This window comes from Rhinatrema bivittatum, chromosome 14 (genome assembly GCF_901001135.1).
Source record: "Rhinatrema bivittatum chromosome 14, aRhiBiv1.1, whole genome shotgun sequence".
NCBI classification, from domain to species: Eukaryota; Metazoa; Chordata; class Amphibia; order Gymnophiona; family Rhinatrematidae; genus Rhinatrema; species Rhinatrema bivittatum.
In genome coordinates this window covers 39,896,040-39,917,867 of record NC_042628.1, presented here as the reverse complement: position 1 = coordinate 39,917,867, position 21,828 = coordinate 39,896,040, and the positions used below count along the sequence as shown (strand labels likewise).

General features: G+C 42.8%; 1 protein-coding gene across 4 annotated transcripts in view; it reads left to right on the top strand.

Annotated features, from left to right (window-relative positions):
* Positions 1-779: 779 nt before the first annotated feature.
* Positions 780-21,828, top strand: part of LOC115075772 (ankyrin repeat and fibronectin type-III domain-containing protein 1-like) — a 1,084,545-nt gene continuing 1,063,496 nt past the window's right edge. For all 4 annotated transcript variants that reach the window (XM_029576526.1, XM_029576524.1, XM_029576522.1 and 1 more), the window contains exon 1: positions 780-1,417. The gene's annotated coding sequence lies outside the window, so the exon portion shown is untranslated. The remainder of the gene's footprint in view (positions 1,418-21,828) is intronic.

Below are 21,828 nucleotides of genomic sequence, written 5' to 3'. Positions count from 1 at the left end.
TACCAGAAAATCTGGGAGAAATTTTAATAACTTGGAATCAAAGGGGTTTAAAATTAAAAATATAAGTACAACACAATGAGATATACATAAGTAGGCAAAAGTTTTATAATTGTTCAAGTCTAAAAATAATTTCAATAACAGTACCAACATAGCAGAAAGGAAGGGAGGCAACAGAGGTTTTATCCTTCCACCACACCCACAATCCCAGTTACCTATGCTAGAAACCAGTCAGTAGTGCAGTGGATAGGTGCAGGGATCTTGTCACAGCTAAAGAGCAGTGGCAGCTCACCAGGCAAAAAGGAAGATGAAAATGGTGCTACTTAGGTGCCATTAGACAGGGGGGGCACCTGGCTGGCTGGCAGTGGATATTAACGTTTAGTACATTGTGAATAGCCCCCAAGTAGGACCGTGAAATATAAGGCAATAATAAATAACCCCAAGGCCGGGATCCGGCTGGCCTGGGGAGTGGTCCCATCCTCAAACATCTTGCGCCTTACGGCTTGGTGAGAGAATAAGAGGTTGATATAAATAAATAATGGTGGGAAAGGTGGCATTGATGATAAAAGAAAAAGACTCCTCAGCAGTGAGTGGTTCATTAAGACAAGTATGGGGATTTTGGGCGAAAACTGTGGCCTATATCTCCCACTGTTTTGTTTCTGTTGCAAGATCAGAGTTAAATGTGTTAGGTTGTGAGGAATTAATAAAATTGTGCATTTTGAACAGATGTTTCAGTGCTTATTGGGAAAAGGGGGTGGGGGTTTGTAATTAGAGTGGGGAGGACGAGCGGTGCGGCGTGCCTGCGGAATGTTCCTTTCCCTTCACACACAGCCAGATTTACTCAGGCATTTTTTTCCCTTTCTGAGAGGGAAGAAAAGTCCCAAACTGTAGTAAACCAGGCCCAGAGACGCTCTTTCTGGCAAAAGATCCTCCTGCCTTAACCACCTCCCTCTGGAGGCTGCTGGCACACAGGGAAGTGAGCTCAGGCCGGCGGCGAGGCTTTCAAGTCTCGCGCGCTTCAGCCAGTGGCTCGCGGCTGCCTCCGAGCCCGTGCTACAGCGCGCGGAGAGCCAGGGGCAGGCAGCGGCTTCTGCCTCACTCACTTGCTCCCGCTGCAGTGTGAGCGGCGGCGGCGCCCGGGCTTCTGTTCCCTCCTCCCTGGACAGTTAACACATTGCCTCACGCCACTACAAAAAAAAAATATCACCCCCCCCCCGGACACCGAGATCCTCCTAAGTACGGTTCTCTGCGGGCGTAACAAGCGCTGGTGCCCCCTCCAAAAGACAAACTACTGCTACTACAACAAAAGTGAGGCGAGCCGCGGTGCTGACGGAAAGCTGGGAAGTCACTCAAACGAGGAGCCAGACCCCTGGGAGCGGCGGAGGCTCGGGCACGGACCCCCGGCAGGGGAGCATGCATAGTAAGCGACTCTTGCCTTCTCCTGCGGCTCTCTCTCTTTTTTTTTTTTCCGCTTCCCGCTCAGCGTTGTATTCTATTTACGCCGATCCTTGGGCGTGGAGTCGGCAGGTTGGGAAGGAGAGGAAGTTAAGTCTCCCCGGCTCCCGCCCGGACCTTTGCTCCTTCACGGTCCTTGCGGCCGCCAGGATATGTGGTACGGTGCGTTTGCAAGTTTAAGCGTCATTAAGTTTGGTAAAATACTTTCACTCCCTCCCGGGTTCTTCCTGCTGCTTTAGGCGGCTCCATCGGAGCCGGTTTCTTTTGGGCCAGGGCACCACGACCCTTCATTTACAAGTTATTACCCGGGGGTGTTTCAGCGCTTTTTATATATAACTCGCCTCTTAATTCAGCCTAGCGCCCCAGAGAAAATCCTCCCTCAGAGACTAAATGTCATCTCGCTGGGAAAGCCAGCTGACCGTGCCACTTTGTGTCTTGTGTGTTAAGTTAACCCACCGACCCCTAGGCAGCCGAAACCATCCTTCCGCAATGGCTGAGGGTCCTGCCTTCTTCCGTGCGTGCCAGCGCACCCCTTAATATTCAGCAAACTCCTTCACTCTCTCCAAGGCCGGCTGTTGGATTTAGCACTCTCGATCGTTTTGAAAAGTTGACTCCCGTGTCCTCATCGTGCAAAAACCTGACTCCAGAATCCAAGCCGTGTCTCGCTGCATGGCAGTGAGCTGGCCTGGCAAATCGCTATCTAATACAAGCCTGAATGATTGTATGTAAAGTGAAGAGAATGAATGGTACAAGGTAGAAAGGTTAAAGTGAGGCAAGAAGAGGATGGATACTATTTCTTATCCCTAGAGGTAGCCCCCAGACAACCATGGTTTTTCCTCAACTTCCCTTCCCGTTTTGAAAAGTAACTTGTATTGGCCAGCCTTTCTTTTCTCTTCTCTGTCTATATGCAGCAGAAGCCCTTTATTACTCTTATTTCTGCTAGAAACAGAGCTCAAAAGAGAAGTTGTGGCTGTAGAAACCAGCAAATGGTAGTTTGGCTTGATTTTTCTGTTGGAAAATGTGGGTTTGTTTTCTGCTGGCAGAGCCTAAGATGCAAATTTCAGGTGGGACATTTCAGAAGGTAAAGAAGGTTTTTGAAATGTGTGTGACCATTTGTTCCCTTTCCCTTCTCCTTCCCTCAATAACCTTTGTTTGTTATCAGAAATTAGAGGATATATCAAGTGCATCAGGATTCTGATTGGAGTCTGTGTTCAGACCTCTCTCTCCTCCCACCCCAGATCCACACACACACACAAATATACTGCCTAGGAAAGAAGACCCAATTAGTTCTGGGTGGAACCCATTGTTTTTATACAAATTTTTTTTTGTTGATTCGTGGCAGTTTTATTCCAGCAAAAATTGACGTTTTATTTTGTTATACATAATAGGTGATGCCATGGTTAAGAGTATGACTATACCTCATTTCCCGTAGTACTTAAAAAAAAACTTGGTCAGCTCCCAAGCCAGTTGCTGAGGTGAGAGCAGTACTTTCTTTCTGGGCTTTAGTCCTAGCCTAACTCATTCTATTGTTTGTTTTTTTTAATTGAAGGTGTGGTGACGCTCCTTGTGCTGGTAAATCTATATCAAGTTCGGATAAGGATCAGAATCAAAAATACCCTGGTTTACTAAGACTGAGAGTGGGCATGTAAAGGCTATTTTCATCAGAAATTTAAATAATATTCACCGTTACCAAAACACTAAGGCAACCGTTGTTTCAAGAGAAAAACATTGGGTATATGGATACCCAGGGTTTCTTCCATACCGGTCTATCAGCAACAGGGGGAGGGAATGGGGGTAGTATGTAGGAGGGGTGATATATAAAAGATGTGTATGCTTGCCAATAATGGAACTTACACAATGAATATAATTGTGATGCTGAGGTTATTAATACTTATCATGTTAAAATGCTGAGAATATGTGCTTGGCTGACGGTGTTATGCCTAGCTGTTTTTGTATTGTTATACACAAAAATTTTGAATTTAAATAAATAAATTTAAATAATATTTAACTGTTATAACTTTTTTTTTTTTTTAAATAAAGTACATGTGATGGAAAAGCACTTAGGGAATGATTCACTCTGTCCATGTAGAGGTAAGATTGGCTTCAGGCTTGGATTGAAAATTAGCCATAATTTGGCACCTAACCTTGATGAAAATGATCTGAACCTGACAATGTTTAGGTCATTATCAAGAGGCTCAGGTTGAAAAGCCTTTTTTTTTGTTCTCTCCTGTTTTATCAGTAGTGCTTTCAATTTACCGTAAGTAAAATTGTTTTAAGACTTTATCATAGACCCTTGGTAGCATAGGTCTCTGAACTCAAGTGGTTTGTACCTTTATTTATTTATTTATTTTTTAGCTTTTATATACTGATCTTCTTGCATTGGATACAAATCAAACCGGTTTACAGTGAACAGTAAAACTTGCCTGTGGGCTTTACATAGAACAAGAAACAACTAAGCAACTTTAAGTAACATAGAATAAAAATTTAAATAACAACTTAAACGGATTGAAATTACATAGCAATACAGTTACAATAAGCGGTCGATTAAATTACTTGAGCTTGGTTGCATTAAAGGGAGAGAGGAAGGAAGATGAGGTGCAAAGGGCTTGAAAAGAACGAAAGACATGAGAAACAAGACTGAAGGCTATCTGAGGCCCTCATATAGGAACGAGTGTTTTAGAGTGAATAAGAGCGAGATAGAAAGTGCATAGTAGCAAATCATACTTGCGAGGAGATTGGTAGGGATGAGTTGAGACTAAGGTGAGAATATATTGGTTAATATGCGGGTTCTGGAAACGCTAGTTTGAATAACCATGTTTTGAGTTTTTTCTTGAAGGAAATTGGGCAAGGGTCCTGTCTGAGGTCTGATGGGAGATTGTTCCATTGATTAGGACCTGCTGTGGATAGGGCCCTATTTCTTAGAGATGTTTTAGCTTGAACGAAAAGAGTGCCTTGGTATGCTCTTCTAATTGGTCTGGTGGAGTTGTTAGGGCAAAACTGGAAGGTGAGATCAATTGGTGCTAAGTTGTGTAGGGATTTGTGCATGATGGTCAGGACTTTGTAGAGGATTCTATATTTGATAGGGAGCCAGTGGAGGTTGTAGAGGATGGGCGTGATGTGATCCCTCTTTTTTTGAGTTCGTTAGGATCCTGGCGGCTGAGTTCAGTAACATCTGGAGAGGCTTGATGGTGACAGCAGGGAGACCGAGCAGCAGAGAATTACAGTAATCAACTTTAGTGAGGATGATTGATTGCAGAACCAGGCAGAAATCATAAGAGTGAAGAAGGGGTTTAAGCTTTTTAAGCACTTGTAATTTGAAAAAGCACTCCGTCGTATTGTTGACAAATCTTTTGAGGTTCAGCTGGTTGTCCAGGAGCACACCTCGGTCTCTTACATGCGACGTGTTTTTGAGGTTGTCCGGAATAGTTGAAGGGGAGTTAGGGCAAGAGTGGCTTTCGTCCTGTGGTTGATCCTCTGGTTGAATGGCTGTTTTCCTAATAAAGAGGTTTTCAGACTGGGAGATGAGGAATTCAGTCTTGACTTTGTTGATAACTAAGTTAAGCTTAGCGAGGAGTGAACTGATTTCCTGAAAGCAACTGTCCCAGAAGTTAAGGGATTTTTGTAAAGACTCCTTAATAGGGATGAGGATTTGAACATCATCCGCGTATATAATGCTTGATTTTCAGTTTGGTAAGGAGGAGGCAGAGAGGAAGAAGATATATGTTGAATAGGGTTGGTGAGAGGGAAGAACCTTGCGGGACTCCCAGGTTAGATCTGATAGGATGAGATTGTTTGTTATTGATTTTTACCTTGAATGATCTGTTGCCGAGAAAAGAACGGAACCAGGCGAGAGCATTACCAGAGATACCAATGTCCCTGAGCCGGGCTAGAAGGATTGAATGGTTGACCGTATCAAAGGCTGCAGAAAGATCAAGGAGAATGAGTAGGTGAGAATGTCTTTTGTCCATGTTCAGGATGATGGAGTCGGTGAGAAAGATCAGAAGGGATTCCGTGTTTAGGGATATACGAAAACCATATTGTGACCGTGCCAGGATCTTGTGTTTCTCCAGGAATTCTGTGAGTTGTTTATTAACTATTTTCTCCATGATCTCCATGATTTTTTAAAATTAAGTCCAAATTCTTAAAAAAAACAAAAACCTCTTAAAAGTTCAAAGTGTTTGTCATCTTACGGTGGGTTGTTTTTTTTTTTTTGGCCCATTAATTTTCTCTTCAGAGCCGTCTGCACTGAATTTGTATCTTCATTTGCTATTACCTGGGATTCTGGGCTGTCACCTTATTAACACTAATGTATAGTAACATGTTTAATTGCGTGTAATGTATAAACGTAAATGGGCCGTCCTCTGAGGCCCTGATGAAATCAGGATGTAGTATTTTGTAAGAACATCTCAGCAAGCAAATCTTTTAAGAAGGCCAGAGACCAAAGGGATGTGAGTGTAGGCCACATAAGCCTAGTGACTACAGGCTGAAGCAGAACTCCTCATCTTTTCATTCCAGCTATAGGACTGACCTTCTGACCCTGAGGAAGGGATACTTTGCCCCTCCCTGAGTTTGATTTCCCAGCTGTTACTGGGTAGTAGTAATAGTATAAACTCTTAACACAGCATGGTTCATTCTTCCCTTTGGAAGCTGCCATGAAGGGAGCGAGCCTGGGTTATACGGAGGTGGTTGCCAGGCACTCTAACTGTGAAGTGCTCTGTAGCCTTGTTCAGAGGAAAGACTCTTTCTTCAAAGCAGATGATGATAATTTCACATAGGAATGTAACCTGTCCCTTGTAGTGTGATGTAGCAAAGAGAACTTGGGCAGTGGGTAGAAAGAGGCGCACAGGAGGACGTTGTGAAGTCATTTGCAGTATAGAACCGTTTGCTTCAGGCTTCTGCAAAACATTTCACACGGTTCTCAGAGTGTGTATTGTAGGATGCTATCCCATAATCCTCCCCCATTAAACGTTGCATCAAAAATGAAAGCAGAAATCTGTGTCACACCTGCTACTCATGTGCAGTTAACCCCACCAGAAAACTTCCTAGCCCCCAAAGGTAGTGATGCAACAGGTCACGGAGTCAACATCTCCTGAAAACTTTAGTTCAGGGAGGAAAAGAACAACATTTTTGCAATGAGTTTTTATTTGGGGTTTTTCTTTTTTAAATCACCCTCTGAATTACTATAGGCAAATCTTTACTTCTCCTTGTTATTTCAGGGGCTCTCTTACAGTACATTTTTGTGGTAAAAAAAAAATAAAATGAAGATTTTGTTCCTCCATCATGATTCTCGTGTATTGCCGAGCATCTCCTACAGCACTTATTAGATGTTTCCTACTAGTTAGGTTGTGCTACTGCAGCCCATCCTTTATGAAATGGGACTGGCATACTTCGTGGGATTACCCAGGAAAGCCTCTATTTTGCCAAACAACATGTCTGGATGCAAGTCCCCCCTGGGACACAACCGATTATTCCCCTAAGCCAGGCCAAATAGCTTCCTTGCAACATGAAAATAAATATCATGCGTCAAGAGTCTCCAGATAACTGAATAGCTGGGCGCAGCAAGTTCTCAGAATGGACAATGAATTGCCTTTCCACTAAAACAGCATGGCTACCAATTTTTTAAACAAATTTCTGTTTTCAGTTAAAATAAAATTGATGCCCTTTTTTAATTTTTTTTTAACCTCCTTGCCAAAGGAAAAGAAACCTTTGAGATTGCTGTGTGTGTGTGTCCCTCTGATAATTTTGTATGTTAATTTCATTTTAGTCTCCTACTCTTTGATTAGGTCTTAGACAATATACAGCATATACGGCAGGGGAGAAGAAAAAAGGATTCACACTCACAAAGCGGGGAGTAGCTGGCTTGTCACGGCGGTTACTACCCCAAACCAAATGTGCCTGATACTTCACTTTCGATGCATATCCAGCATAGCTCTCTGCTTCAACAGCAGGGGAGAAGATAAACAACCAATAAGGGCTGTATAACATAATCTGGGTAAAAACAAATAAGCATGGGTGTAGCTTGCTTATTGCGGCGGTTACTACTCCTACTACCTCTAACTAATCAAGCTAGATATTTCACTTGGATGCAGCTCCTCCACCGCTCTCTGCATTAATGGCGGGGGTGGAAGGGAATTAGAACCAAGAGCTAAGAGAAACAGATAAGTATGGGAGAAGAAATGAGGGAGGCTTGCTGGGCAGACTGGATGGGCCATTTGGTCTTCTTCTGCCGTCATTTCTATGTTTCTATGTTTCATTCAGAAGTTAAAAAATCTAATCAAAATAGTATAATGGGATATATATATATTTTTTTTAAGGAGTGTGTTTTGTTCTTGTTTCATTTTCTTCCATTATTTATTCCATGTTTGCTTTGTGTTTACCCAAAACAAAATACCTCCCCCTCCCCTTGGAAAAACCCTGAGACCAAAAAGCAAAACTAAAGTGCCCCCTCAATCCATCGTCTTCCTGGGATAGGAGCAATCCCTAAGTCACTCCTCCTCCTCTGCTCCGGCTTTTCAAAACTGTCGCTGGTTAACCCAAGGCCGTGCCATCGTGTTATCTAGCAGATTCACCTCTAAATCAAATTGTCATGCTTCTGTGCCTTTTTTTTTTTTTTTTAGTGCTTAATATTTTTTCATTCAAATCTTCATTTTTACTGCATGTGGGGCATGTGTGTGTGTATTCTATTAACAGAAAAATTCTGTCTCAATGTTTAGACATTTCTATGTTAGTAGGACATAAGGGGGGCTTATCTAGAAGCCAGTCTTTTATGGTCCCATTTTTTCCCCGATTACTTCCTACTTATAAGTTATCAGTGGGGTGCCTGGACCTTCTTGCCTTTCATTATTGGTGTTTGCCTTGTACTCGGATTACCCTTCTGTTAAGAGTGTGAGTGCTCTTCTGTCCCAAATATCAGGGGCTTGAGCCAACAAATGTTGGGGACCTTGTGAGGGATGGACAAACAGGGTGACCAATTGAGGTGGTAGGCAAGTGGGGAGGGGAGGAGGAAATGTCACGCTGTCCTTCTGAGTCAATCCTGTGAGCACACAAACTCAAAAGGGAAGGGAATGCCCAAAGCAACCTTGCCCTGAGCACTATTTGGTCCAGTGACTGCCCTGGCAAATGCACTTAGGTTTCTTCTTTGTCCTTCTAGTGTCAACTAATAAATATTACCTATAAAAGACAGTCTAATAGCACAGATGCTTTCATAAATCACGCATCTGAAATCTCCTAAAGGAGAGGCAGACATTGTCAGCAGAAGTCTAGAGTTCAGACCCTGCCCTTTCTGTAATTCACAATCAGACGGGGAGAAGCTAGGGGTGGAGGATGTCACCTTTAAAGAGTGAAAGACACTTCGGTGCAATGATATTTCAAAAGCACATCCTTATTTTTCAAGTCAACCAAAAAAAAAACAACCTTTAAAAATTATATTTGAGCCAGCCCCAAAAATGTTAGTGCAAGATGTGGTTAGTGCAGTTAAGTGTAGCTGGGTTCAAAAAAGGTTTGGATAAGTTCTTGGAGGAGAAACCCATTAACTGCTATTAATCAAGTTTACATAGGGAATAGTCACTGCTATTAATTGCATCAGTAGCATGGGATCTTCTTAGTGTTTGGGTATTTGCCAGGTTCTTGTGGCCTGGTTTGGCCTCTGTTGGAAACAGGATGCTGGGCTTGATGAATCCTTGGTCTGACCCAGCATGGCAATTTCTTATGTTCTTATGTAAAATGTCTGAGCCTTAAGAAGTGAAGCAGGATATTGGGGATATAGGCAAATTAATATTCTGAGCAACCTGTTCCTCCTTTTTTTTTTTTTTTTTTTTTTTTTTATAAAGAGTAAAGTTCCCAGTTCACACTCTGAAACTTCGTGGAGAATCTGAAGACTAGTCTTCCATCTGAAAACTATGTGGACCCATTTCCAGCTTACTTCTTGTGGTGTGAAGTGTGCAGTCTATAGACAAATCAAAACTTAACACACTGAAAGCCACTGATGAACATCTATAGTTTTAGCAGTTTGAGTCATATATGTCTCATTTTTTTCATCCATTTATCAGACAATCTATAGCATTTCTACACTATTTTTCAAATTAAAGGTATACAACTTTAATTATGGCTACAACTTATGCTTTTAGAAATGTGGAATCCACTTTTCAGTCATTTGATCCTTATCTCTTTTGTCCATGTGTCGCCATGGGGTCTGCATGGAGTTTGAGGTTCAACGCAGCAATGTTTTGATTTATTTAACCATGTAATGGGTGTGGCCACGTTGGAGGGGGAAAAGCTTAAAAAAAAGCTGCTGAGGGCTGGAATACAACTCTTCTTTGTAGGGCTTACAATCTAACAGGCTGATACAGTACAGTGTGCTTTGGTGGAGCACACTGTTAACCAGCATTTGGACACGTGTTTTCGATGCGCTAGCTTTACCCCTTATTCAGTAAGGGGTAATAGCATGTCGAAAATGGGCGTCCAAACTTCCCAAGACTAATAGCACCTGCAACGTGCAAATGTATGTTGATGGCCCTATTTATTCATTCCCGCGCGATACAGTAAGTAAAATGTGCAGCCAAGCTACACATTTTACTTTAAGAAATTAGCGCCTACCCAAAGGTAGGCATTAATTTCTGCCGGTGCCGGGGAAGTGCACAGAAAAGCAGTAAAAACTGCTTTTCTGTGCACCCTCCGACATAATATCATGGCGATATTAAGTCGGAGGTCCCAAAAGTAAAAAAAAAAAAAAAAAAAAAAAGTTAAAATTTTAAATCAGCCTGCGGCTCGCGGGTTGAAAACAGGACGCTCAATTTTGCCGGCATCCGGTTTCCGAACCCGTGGCTGTCAGTGGGCTCAAGAATCGACGCCGGCAAAATTGAGCATCGGCTGTCAAACTCGCTGACAGCCGCCGCTTCTGTCCAAAAAGAGGCGCTAGGTATGCGCTAGTGTCCCTAGCGCCTCTTTTTACTGCGGGCCCTAATTTTAAATATTTTGGTTTACTAAATCACGCGCACAGGACACTGGGCACGTGCCCGCTCTCCCGCGAACTTTACTGTATCGGCCTGTAAGTTTGTACCTGAGACAAGGGAGGGTAAACCGACTTGTCCAAGGTTACCAGGAGCAACAGTGGGACTTTGACCCTGGTCTCTCCACAGTCACAGCAGTGAGAGACCCAGACTGCTATGGCAGCAACCATTTGAAGTAGACAGAAGGAGTGGCTCCTCTTTGGCACAGTTGCTGTCTTCTTTGGCCTGGGTGTTTGGCACCTTCAGAATTTGGTACCCAGGGCAGTTGTCCATGTTGCCTATGCCTTAATTTGATCCTAGGAGTTAAAGGGACTTGCTGAGGAGGTGCCTACAATCCATGACAGAGAAAGTAGAAAATTAGACTATTTCTTTTCAGAAAATGTATCTGCAATGATTTATCTGTTGGTATAAAGTAGTTCACATCCTGGTCCTTGTAACTCAGCTTTACTGTTGTGCAAGGCTGCTTACCCCCTGCTGATGTCAGTGCTAGCCCCTCCTACTCAGTCCCCATCCGCAGCAAATGCCAAATTGCTTCAGCTTACTGGAGGATCGATAGAACTACAAAAACACAAGACTACAAAATGTACTTACACACTGGAAGCACCCACTTCACCAAATTGTATATACTTGCTGTATATAGTGCTCCTACCTAGGGCTCTGTACAGTACATATGGACCATTAATGTAAATGGTACTTAATTAAATGAGAAGTGATGCAAAACAAGAGTGAATGAAACAAAAGCAAGCAAAGAATTTAAAAAGACTGAATGAGAGAATATGGGGTAAACAGAACAAATATAAAAGGCACTAAACTGAATATAATATAGGCACTCATTTTAATTTATCATGCAAAAATGCCTGTCTCAGAGAAGAAAATAGTTTTCCTAGTCATCTGTCTGAAACAAGAGTGAAACAGACTAGGTTCACTTTGCACGGAATAAGGAACGTATAGACGTGTTGCTGCCTCTTCTGTCTGACTTCATTATACTCAAGTTGTAAATTGTGTTTCTGTATTTGTAATTGGAGATTCTGGAACACAAAGGTGTTTGTAAGCGTAGCCTTGCCTCATGATTACAACAGTGGCTCTGATTGGTATTACTTAATGTTGATCCAGAAAAAGGCAGAACCCTCAAGAACCCAAGTAGCTTCCCAGCACGAGCCTCTGTTGTTCACTGGACACATCCCATACAGCCCTACTTCCCGACTCTTGAGGTCTCTGCCTCTCTGCCCTGGGATCCCTTGTGTGTTCCATAGACCACGCAGGCCAACCCCAAAATCCCCTTATTCCTATGTCCCGTCTTGCAGGAAAACCCCCTGGACATCTTATTGTAATTCCCCTGCTTCCCTCGCCCTCTCCCACTGGCGTCTACCATACTCACCGCACGCCTGCACCCTCTTTTCCCCCGCAGAAGCTCCGCCAAAGTTCCTTCTTCGATGATGAGGCCTTTGCGCCATCCGCGTCCTGCAGCTCTCCCCGCCCTCGCCGCGGTGCAGGCCCCCTCACACGCTGTTTGGTTTCCTGCCTCCTTGTACCGCCCACCCCCAACCTCTGTCACTGTCTGGGCGCCCCCTGTCACGACGCTGGTCCTGGATCCCCGGCCCCCACCAGACCCGACTCCCTCTCTCTGCCGCACCGGGCCCTAGTCCCTCCCGCTCCCACCATATCGCTGCTTCCATTACTGACTCTTGAGGTGTGTAGGGACAATCCAGGCAATGGTCCCATCCCACCTTCTCCCGCGCTCGCCTCAGGACCGCGCTGTCCACGGCTGGCCGCAGGAGACCCGGCTGCGTGGGCCACGTGTGCGGGGGGGAGGGGTGCTATCCCTCTCCACAGCTGGCCGCATGAATTGCGCCGCAACGGCGCCTCGACGGCCCTTCCCTTCCACGGCTCGCCCGCTCATCCCCGACCTGCAGGTACGCTCTCCGCTCCCCTCATGTCGCGAAAATCGCTTCACAAAGGCCCTCAATGGATGTTTTTTCTGAGGAAGAAAATTCCAGCGCTCTCCTTGCTTGCCGCCCGATTCTGGTGCCCGCCTCCTGATGTCATCAGCTGCAGCCCAATCAGTGCCTCCTATTCAAAACTTTGCTCCCAACTGCCTGTCTCCCTTCCCCCCTCCCTTCCCCTTCCTTGCTCGTTCTTCCCACCTTTCTTAATCTTACCTTCCTCTCCCCCTTTAACTCATACCCTTCCCTCTCGCTCGCTTCCCCCCTATTATACTCGCTGCGCTGCTTGTCTTTTACATTGCATGAAACAAGCTCTTTGATTTGTGCTTGTTTTTATGATGAGAGTTTTCCATAACTAGCTGTAGTTGTGTTTTTAGATTAATACACTCTGGAATTTGAAAAATAAGCTGGAAAGATTTCATATTTTTAGAGGACAAAAATAAAAATGCCTATAATCCTAAAGGTGGATTTTTCACTTTGAGAAATAAGCTACTTCCATTATGGCTTGGGAGGCGTTTTGTTTTCTTTTTTTGAAAGTAAGTTAGCATCCAAGTTGAGGACAAATCGGTGTGAACAGTGGAGTCACAGAAGCATCCTCCTCCTCAGCAGGAAGAAAAGCTCGAAGGACAGTGACTCATAGCAAAAAAGTCTTTTTACTCCAGAAATGTGCACAAAAAAAAACCCAAAACCAAAAACCCAAAACATGTTCTCAGAAAATTCTTTCCTAACAATGCCATGTCGTTGTCCCTCAGCCTGGTGTAATAACTAGGAATGTATTTGTTTTTGTAAACTCTTAACAATGATATTACAAAATCTTAAATTCTCCTCTTTGTCTCCAGTGGGCAGTCGGGATGTCATCTGAAGCCCCAGCAGGGATGTGAGAGAGAGGAGTAGAGTGAGAGGGGTGCAGGCTAGGAGGACTCTGTGTGTACAGGCCACCCTCCTTGCAGTCCACAGAGACTGCCACTGCCATCCTCCCTACATAGTACCAACTTCTTCAGACCCAACTTTGGGAGGCAGAAATAGAGGGAGGCATGCTGTCAAGTCCTGTCCCCTTTCCTGGAGATTCACAGGCTTGGCCTGCAACTCCCAGATGGGCTCTTGCAATCCTAAGGCTCTGGGTTAAACCTAGTGAGGTGGTAACCCTGGCCAGACTGCTGGTGAAGAACCCACTCCCCCCCCCCCACCCCCCCCCCCCCCCCCCCCCCCCCCCCCCCCCTCCAGGGAGCAGGATTCAGGGAAGTCCTGGCACCTAAAGATTTGGCAGAAGAGCTGTACTGGAAATATAATTTGGAGATCTGCATCTTGCTTACCTCTACAGCAAGATAAGGAAATACCTGAATGTAATGTGCTTGTAAAAAACAGAATATAAATCAAATAAGTAATAATAACAGAGAACCTCGGCTGCAGGACGTAATCTGTATTATGAAAGAAGCCAGGTCCTATACAGGACACCTTACATAATGAATCCCTGGTTGATCGAAAGGAGAGAGGTCATGCAAAGAGAGAAAAATGCCAAAATACTTATTTAGTGGTAGAATTCACAACCAGAGGTCGGTCAGTGGACACAGTCTTTTGTAGGTGTATAGTTGCTGCTATTTGGAGGAAGGTGAGAGATGTTTAAAAAAAAAACAAAACCCAAACAAAAAACGTTTTACAAGTTAACTAGCTACAGTTAATAGTGGGTGCTTCCAAAACTGTAACTAATTGTTAGGTATACAAATAGCAAAGTAACTAGATAAGTCAGTTACTTTTTTAAAAAAAACATTTGATCCACTTCAGAAAGTATATTCTCAGATGAGCATCGTTAACCTAGTTATACATTTATATGAATGATAAAAGTCTTTTGTATAGGCATAACTTGCAGAAAAATAGAAGATAATGCATCTGTGCAAATACTTACACTTGCTTAATGTAATCCACTCTGAAGTGCCAAAAAGCAGAATAGAAAAAGAAATCATTAGTGAAACAATTTTACAGGCCTTATCTAAAAAAAAAAAAATAAATTATATATAAAAGATCAGTCAGTCTAGAGGAGAGCTAACAAATAGTGCTGTGTCTGCACTATAAACTTGATGAGATAAGACTTAAGGATTTAAATTTGTATACATAGAGCCATGGTTCTCATGACAGTGGAGTTTTCAGGATATCAACAATGAACATGCACGAGACAGATTAGTTTGAACTGATGCCATGGGTGGGAATCTCTCTCATGTTTGTTCAATCCTGAAAACCAGACTGGCTGGTTGTTTCGAGAACCACTGTCCATAGAGAAGAGGGAAAGGGTGCTATGAAAGAGACCTATAAATACCTAGTTAGAGTTAAAAAAAAAAAAAAAAAAAAAAAAAAGGCATGTGTAAGGATAGTGGGCCCTTGTGCTACGGCGTGGTTGGCGCAGTCTACTAGGCCCATGCTGACAGCCGGTGAATGTGCCCTGGATTGGGACAAGATTGGAGCTTCACCTATACCAGCTCCATACCCAATGAGATGAGCTTCTGGATTCCAGGGTCAGAAGGACTTAGGCGAGAGTCCAACTGGACAAATATTTATTTATTTATTTATTATTTTTTATATACCGACATTCGATCTGAGATATCACATCGGTTTACATTCAGGTACTGTAGGTATTTCTCTATCCCCAGAGGGCTTACAATCTAAGTTTTGTACCTGAGGCAATGGAGAGTAAAGTGACTTGGCCAAGGTCACAAGGAGCGACAGCGGGAGTCAAACCCTGGTCTCCTGGTTCGTAGCCCACTGCTCTAACCACTAGGCTATTCCTCCTCCCAAAATAGGATAAGAGAGTCCAGGGCTGGGCCAAGGTCAGGACAATTACCAGGTACAAGTCAAGGTTCAGGGCAGGCTGCAAGTAAGGCGTAGACAAGGTATGTATCGGAGGTCTGTGGCAGGTGAGAGAGTAGTCTGAGCTTGTAGCAGGGGTCAATACCAGTCAGACAGGTGAGGATCTAGGATGATGCAAGGCTGGAGGCAGGATAGGCTGGACAAGGCAAGGCAAGATGAAAAAATGCTGGAACAAATAAATATCAAGAATGCTGGAGCAACACGCCTTGCTGGAAGCAGGAGGACCTGTTGCTGAGGCAAGGGAGAGCAGTCCAGGTGGGCCTTAAAGCAGGGGCCGATAACATCCTCCAAGGGTGCTGTGAGAGTTCTCCTGCTGCAGAGCCTGTATAGTAAGTGCAGTCACACATGTGGCTCAGGTAGGCAGGCATAGGCTGTGTCTTTGCCGCAGTTACAGCTTCGGGGACTCCCGGGTGAGTGAGGATGGTCACGGGTCCTTCCTGCGACTGGCCAATGTTACAGCAGATCTTCTCTGGTGGGGAAGTAAAGGACAAGCCAGAGATTGGATGGGATTTGCAGTGTTACAACAGGAAGGGAAAATGGATAAACTAGCTCTATCTGTCATCATGGTCAATCTAAGAACAATAAATGGTCTGGGTGTTTAACTTATGATTATCAGTGAGCTTTTATTTGTCCATTGTCCAGAAATGTGAATTTACATCTGACTGATGGTACAGGTATAATTCTAGGTAGGTAGGTGTCCTTTTTCCAGACCTCTGCATAAGGCCCATGGTGATCTTAAATGTACAAACTCTTCCAGCGGCTGTGCGGGAATCCTAGTGGAGGGGTCCCCAACTTTACTGCAAAAATCCTACCTTTTGACAACTTGTCCGACACCCAGCCCTTCTTGGTCTTTTGGTAGAGATCAGGACTGAGTCTCCTGCTTTTATTCTTCTTCAAAGATTTTTTTCATCCTTATACTCTGATCTTTCTGGGGAAAAGTCAGTGGGATCAGGCTAATTCTCTGCTCTGAAATCCCAGTGGGGGAGAAGGGGAATCCAAAAACTTCCCCACTCTTCTTAAGTCCAAAAATATCTCTTCTGCCTTCACTGTCTCTCACAGCAGGACCCATCACTGGTGCTTGCCCACCTAGGGTTTAGAGTAGGCTCACAGGTCTGAGGTAACCTGCATGGAGCAGCAGTTACTACTACCTTGAACAGAAACATGGAGGTAACCTGCCCAGAGTGGCAATTACTACCATAAGGAACTTACTGGGCAGGCTAGATGGACCAGATGGTCTTTTTGTCTTTTTCTGCCATCATTACTATGTTACTACATGTTGTTAGAATATAAAATAAGGGGGAAAATCCTCAAGAAGTTGTACATGAAGGCTCAGGGTGCCAATTCCAGCCCTGATTCTGGCTGAATTGGAAGTCCAAAGAAAGCAAGAGGAAACTGCTGGGTTGAAAAAAGAGTAGCCTTAAAAAACAACAACAAAAAAACAAAAAAAAAACCCCCTAAAATACTGCACTACTTTTAACCAACCAACCTTTCAGTGCATGGCTATTCATTTAGAGAGGGGAGGAGATGTTACTTTTGTTTTTGTAAAAGATCTATTTTATAAAAAAACAAACAAACCCGGTTAAGCATTACTAGAAAAGCAGTTATTTAGATACATAAAAAGATCAATTAATTAGTAGCCAGTTCCTTTACATAAGTGGAGAGAGATGCAGAGACTGGAAAAATGTGTCAGCAAGATACAGAAGTAGTCCCAGTTGTCAGGAGCTCCATCAGCCTGATTTAAGAAGAGCTTCCAAGTGCCCCTTGAGATGTTACTTGTGTGTATTACAGCTTATGAACTCCAGAAGGAATCTCTTTTTTGCACAGAGCAGCAGCAGTACATTTTGAAGGACTAAGATTGTACTCAGCATTACGAGTGAGGTTCATTCTTGTCATGGTATGTGCAAAACAAACCTATTTCAGAGACACTGCCCCAGCAGAGAGACACCGCAGGACTGCAGAACTGCAAAGCAGTAAAGTGAATTTGGACAGCGATCTGACTAAAATGACTGTTGGCTAGGTTGAACTGCTGCTTTAATTTCCCTCCAGGGTCTCCCCCCGTCCCCCCTCTCCCCCCCTCTGGTTGGCTTCCTATCTGCCTTTACCAAGGAAAAACTGTGTGAATAATGTTATGTGCAGTCAGCATGGCTTGAGAGCAGGAGGCTGCCTGCAGTGGATCCTGAGGCAATACAATTATTGAGTTCCAGACCTTTTAACTGGAAAAGTCACCGGCAAAACTGAAATGCTTTTGCCATCCCATCATCGCAGGAGAAGGACAGATTTAATGGAGATTGTTGTGAAAGGCGTGGTTATCTCAGTCACGTGTTTTTTCCTTCTGCAGTTCTAGTCTGATTAGGCTTTCATTGGGCAAAGATTTCCTGGTCATTTGTAAATTCGATGGTACACGGAGCTCATATAATTTCTTCACCAGTAGATCTGTTAATGATTGCATCTCATTGATACGCAAGTTATTATAGACATTACTTCCACTGTGGCAGCATGCTAATTTAGTTGTAAAGAGTGGAAGAAAACGGACATGTAGCAAATGATTATGAAGTGGTAACCATTGGATGAAAGTGTTTTTGGGGTGGGGAGAAGGTGACAGGATGTGATGTAATGACAACTAGGTGTGTTGATGCCACAAACAGGACTGATGATTTGCTGTAAAGGGCCTATTTGGTTTGCATAGTTTACCAGCCTCTGCCATGTTCACAAGTGGTTGCTCTGAAGTTCAGGTCATATCTACCAGTTTAGCAGATGCAAAAACAGATGTGTTACTGCTCAGTGAATAAAGGGATGTCTTTCAGGAGCTGAGATCATCAGATAATACTATCCTATTGTTTGTCATCTCCTGAAAATAACCATCCAAATTTTGCTTTCATTTACAGTGACATTTGGCACCAGAGGACTACTTTGTTTAAAAATGAGCAAGCAGTGATGCACCTGTCATGCATTTTGCTCATTTCCCTAACAATAAACTGACTCGCTCAAACAGCAAATGAAATGTAATTTGAATATGTCTGATTGGTTTGTATCTAAAGTAGGAGTTCCTCAGGGGTCAAAATTGTCACTTACACTCTTTAATATCTTTCTGCGCTCATGTTCAATGCTGGGTTTTTATTTATTTATTCGTTTTTATATACCAAAGTTTAGCTAGAGGCCTTCACTCCGGTTTACATTTGTAACAACAAAATACATGTATAGAAACCATATTACAACATAACGTAAACTGGCAGAATTAGGCATTAGATAAGATGAGATAATATTTAACCCAACAAGTAGGATATAAAGGGAAATAACAGGTATAATGGTATAATGTAATATAATAATATAGCGCGATAACTAGTGGTTTATCGATTAGGGTACTTTACATAAGGAATGGGATATGGTATTATTTGGGACATTGGGTTCGGGACATTGGGTTCCTTTGATATCTTCTTTAAATGCTATGCAGATGATATTCAATTGTACTTTTCAGGCTCTGAAAACAGGACTCAGTTTCTTGATCAGATTATTCAATGTCTGACAGCAGTAGGGGAATGGATGCATTTTAATGATTTTGTTTTGAATTTTGCTAAATCTAAAGCTTTTTGGAGCTCTCATAAATTTAGACCAGATAATTAACCAGCCATCACGGTTTGAGGGGAAGTTACTCTCTCTGTGGATCAGATTAGAAATTTGTGGGTCATTTTTGATTCTAATCTGGACTTTAAGATCTAGTTGCATAATATTCTTTCTTCTGGCTACTTCAAACTTTGTCTATTATGTCATTTGAGACCAATTTTAGATGAGGCAGATTTTAGAACAGTTGTCCAAGCTTTTATTTTGTCAACAGTGGATTATTATAATTCATTGTATTTACTGGTTTACTGCATTTATTTATTGTATTTATTATTTATAATTTATGTATGTATTATTTATTTATGTATTTATTGGTTTACTGCAAAATTGCCTTTGAGTCTTGCAATTGCAAAACTCAGCAGTGTGTTTAGTAATGAAAACGCCATCCCGTGAACATATAACTCTGCAATTGCATCAGCATCATTGGTTGCCAAATTTATTTCGGGTTAAGGTGTTGACTATGGTTTTTAAAATCTTAAAAACTTCTCATTTACCTTCTCTTGCTAACGGACAGACGGAGCGCACTGTTAGCCAGCATTTGGACGCGCGTTTTCGATGCACTAGCTTTACCCCTTATTCAGAAAGAGGTAATAGCGCATCCAACCCCCCAGAACCTAATAGCGCCCGCAACATGCAAATGCATGTTGATGGCCCTATTAGGTATTCCCGCGCTAGTCTATCCTTTTACTCTAATGATGTATAGAATAAAGACTATACTCTGGTACTTCTATTGTTTTTATCTCACTGCATCACAGTGCATGCAGTGACACTCACTGAGGTCTTGGTCTGCTACTAACTCAATTGGATGGGGAGGGAGGTGAGGGGAATCGGATCTCTGTCCATGCATGCAATGGGGTAAAACTAGGACTGGCTCAACTTGTTCTCCAAAATGGAACTAGCTGGTAATTATGGCAGGAGTATTCCTCGAAACAGCATTCATGGAGAAATTGCTGTTACTTCTCAAGACACTGTTCACTGGCCTTGAGAAATGCTTTTTCTTCCCAGCTATTAATGCCTGCTCCAGGCAGGCATTAATAGCTGAGCGATTAAATGTGCGTCTGAGATGCACATTTATTTATTTTTTTTCATTAGAGTGAATGAGTAATAGCGCTCATCACATGCATTTGCATGTGATGAGCGCTATCCCATTCACTCCACATCGGATGCGCGTTAAATTGGTGCTAATCCCCTTATTGCATTAGGGGGTGGCTTAGCACCTATTTAACTCGCATCTGACTGCACTATATTGCATCTCCCCCTTATAGGGCAGATGCCTTCCTTTTCGCATTTTTGGGAGGACCTGTTTCATTACAGGGGGGACCTTTTTGTAATTTTTCTTGGTGAACAGGAGATTTGAGAGAGAGATTGACTGATTATTTGTTAGGCTTTTATATACCGTTGTTTAGACTAGCCGTCACAACGGTTTACAAACATTTCAAAACATACACAATCCAGTAAAAGATATAAAAACAAAAATAAAATTAATAATTCAGTAATGAAAACATAAAAGCATAATGTAAAACTATGGTCTTAAGAACAATTAATAAATCAATTAAAACCATACAAATTAAGATAAAAAATTATAATACATTCTCTCGTGTTCTTTCTCTTACTCATGCACACTCTTTTTCTCTCTCCCTTTAAGGTGAATTTTAAAAGGTGTGCACGTGCCAAAATCAGGAGAGATGCGCACACTCACCCAATTTTTTAAGGTGCGCACAAGTGCCAATGCACAAATATCTCACATCTGAGGAAAAAAGGGGCGTTGTGTGGGTGGGCGCAGGCAATTTGGGACAGGGCCAAGAGATGTGTGCACAAGCACTTGTGAATCTGGACGTGCGTCAACACACGTACATGCTGAGCTAGCCCTTTAGATGGCAGCAATTGAAATAAAACAAAAGGACATACCTTGGACACTCTCTTAATTTACAATTAACAATAGCTTAAGCCAAAAAATGAATATCTGTTTAAGATATTCCATGTTGGTGGTATATTTTTCCACTATGAGGGTCACTAGAGATTCTGAGTTATTCACCAGGATTTAAAAGGTATGTGCTGGGAAGAAAAAAACTTTATGAAATTGGAGGTCACTACTCCTGAAAACCTAAATATTTTGGCACAACTTCCCCACTATTTTTAAAAAGAAATAGGTGAATTATCAGTATCCTGGTATCTCATACAAAATATGGACATGGAGGGTCCCTTGGATACTTTAACACAGGGGTAGGCAAGTCTGGCCCTGGAGTGCCAAAAACAGGTCTGGTTTTCAGGACATCCACAATGAATATATGCAGACATGCATGGAAATATTCCTTATGTATATGCATTGTGTGTTAATGGTTCTTTAATTTTGGCTTAAGTCTGCCTGCTACCTATCAAGCAGTGTAGGATAGTGGCACGGCTAACCCACCACGAAACAAAGCAGGTTCACCAGGAGCTTTACAACAAATGCACAATCCCTTAAATCTTGCTGCTGCTCACTCTCTACTTTCATAGCCAAGCTAAGTCCGCTTTCTTTTCACTCCCAGAGCTAGTCTCTAAGGACATCCTCCTGTACCTTGGGGTTTGTTCATCCATTATGCACAGTGGTAGTTTAGCACTCCAACTTAGCTCTCACTCTGCAGGCCACATCTGTTTGTCTTCCGCCTTTTCTTCCTCTTATGTCTCTGGGCATGGATATTGGGGGTGGAGCCTCAACCCAACCTCATTAGGGCCATCCCTGGAGGCTTTTTTTTTTTTTTCTCTGCCTAACTTTATTAACCTGTCTTATGACCTTGGGTTTGTTAGCTATTTTTATTTCTGTGTTGGCCTGGTTGTGGGGCACATGGACCCTGTCTCAGTGTATTATTTTAGAAACAATTTAAGGTGATATCTTTATATTAGACTAGCTTTTGGGAGTTGATAGGACCTGAGCAAGGAATGTTAATTCTGAAAGCTAGTCAAGAAAT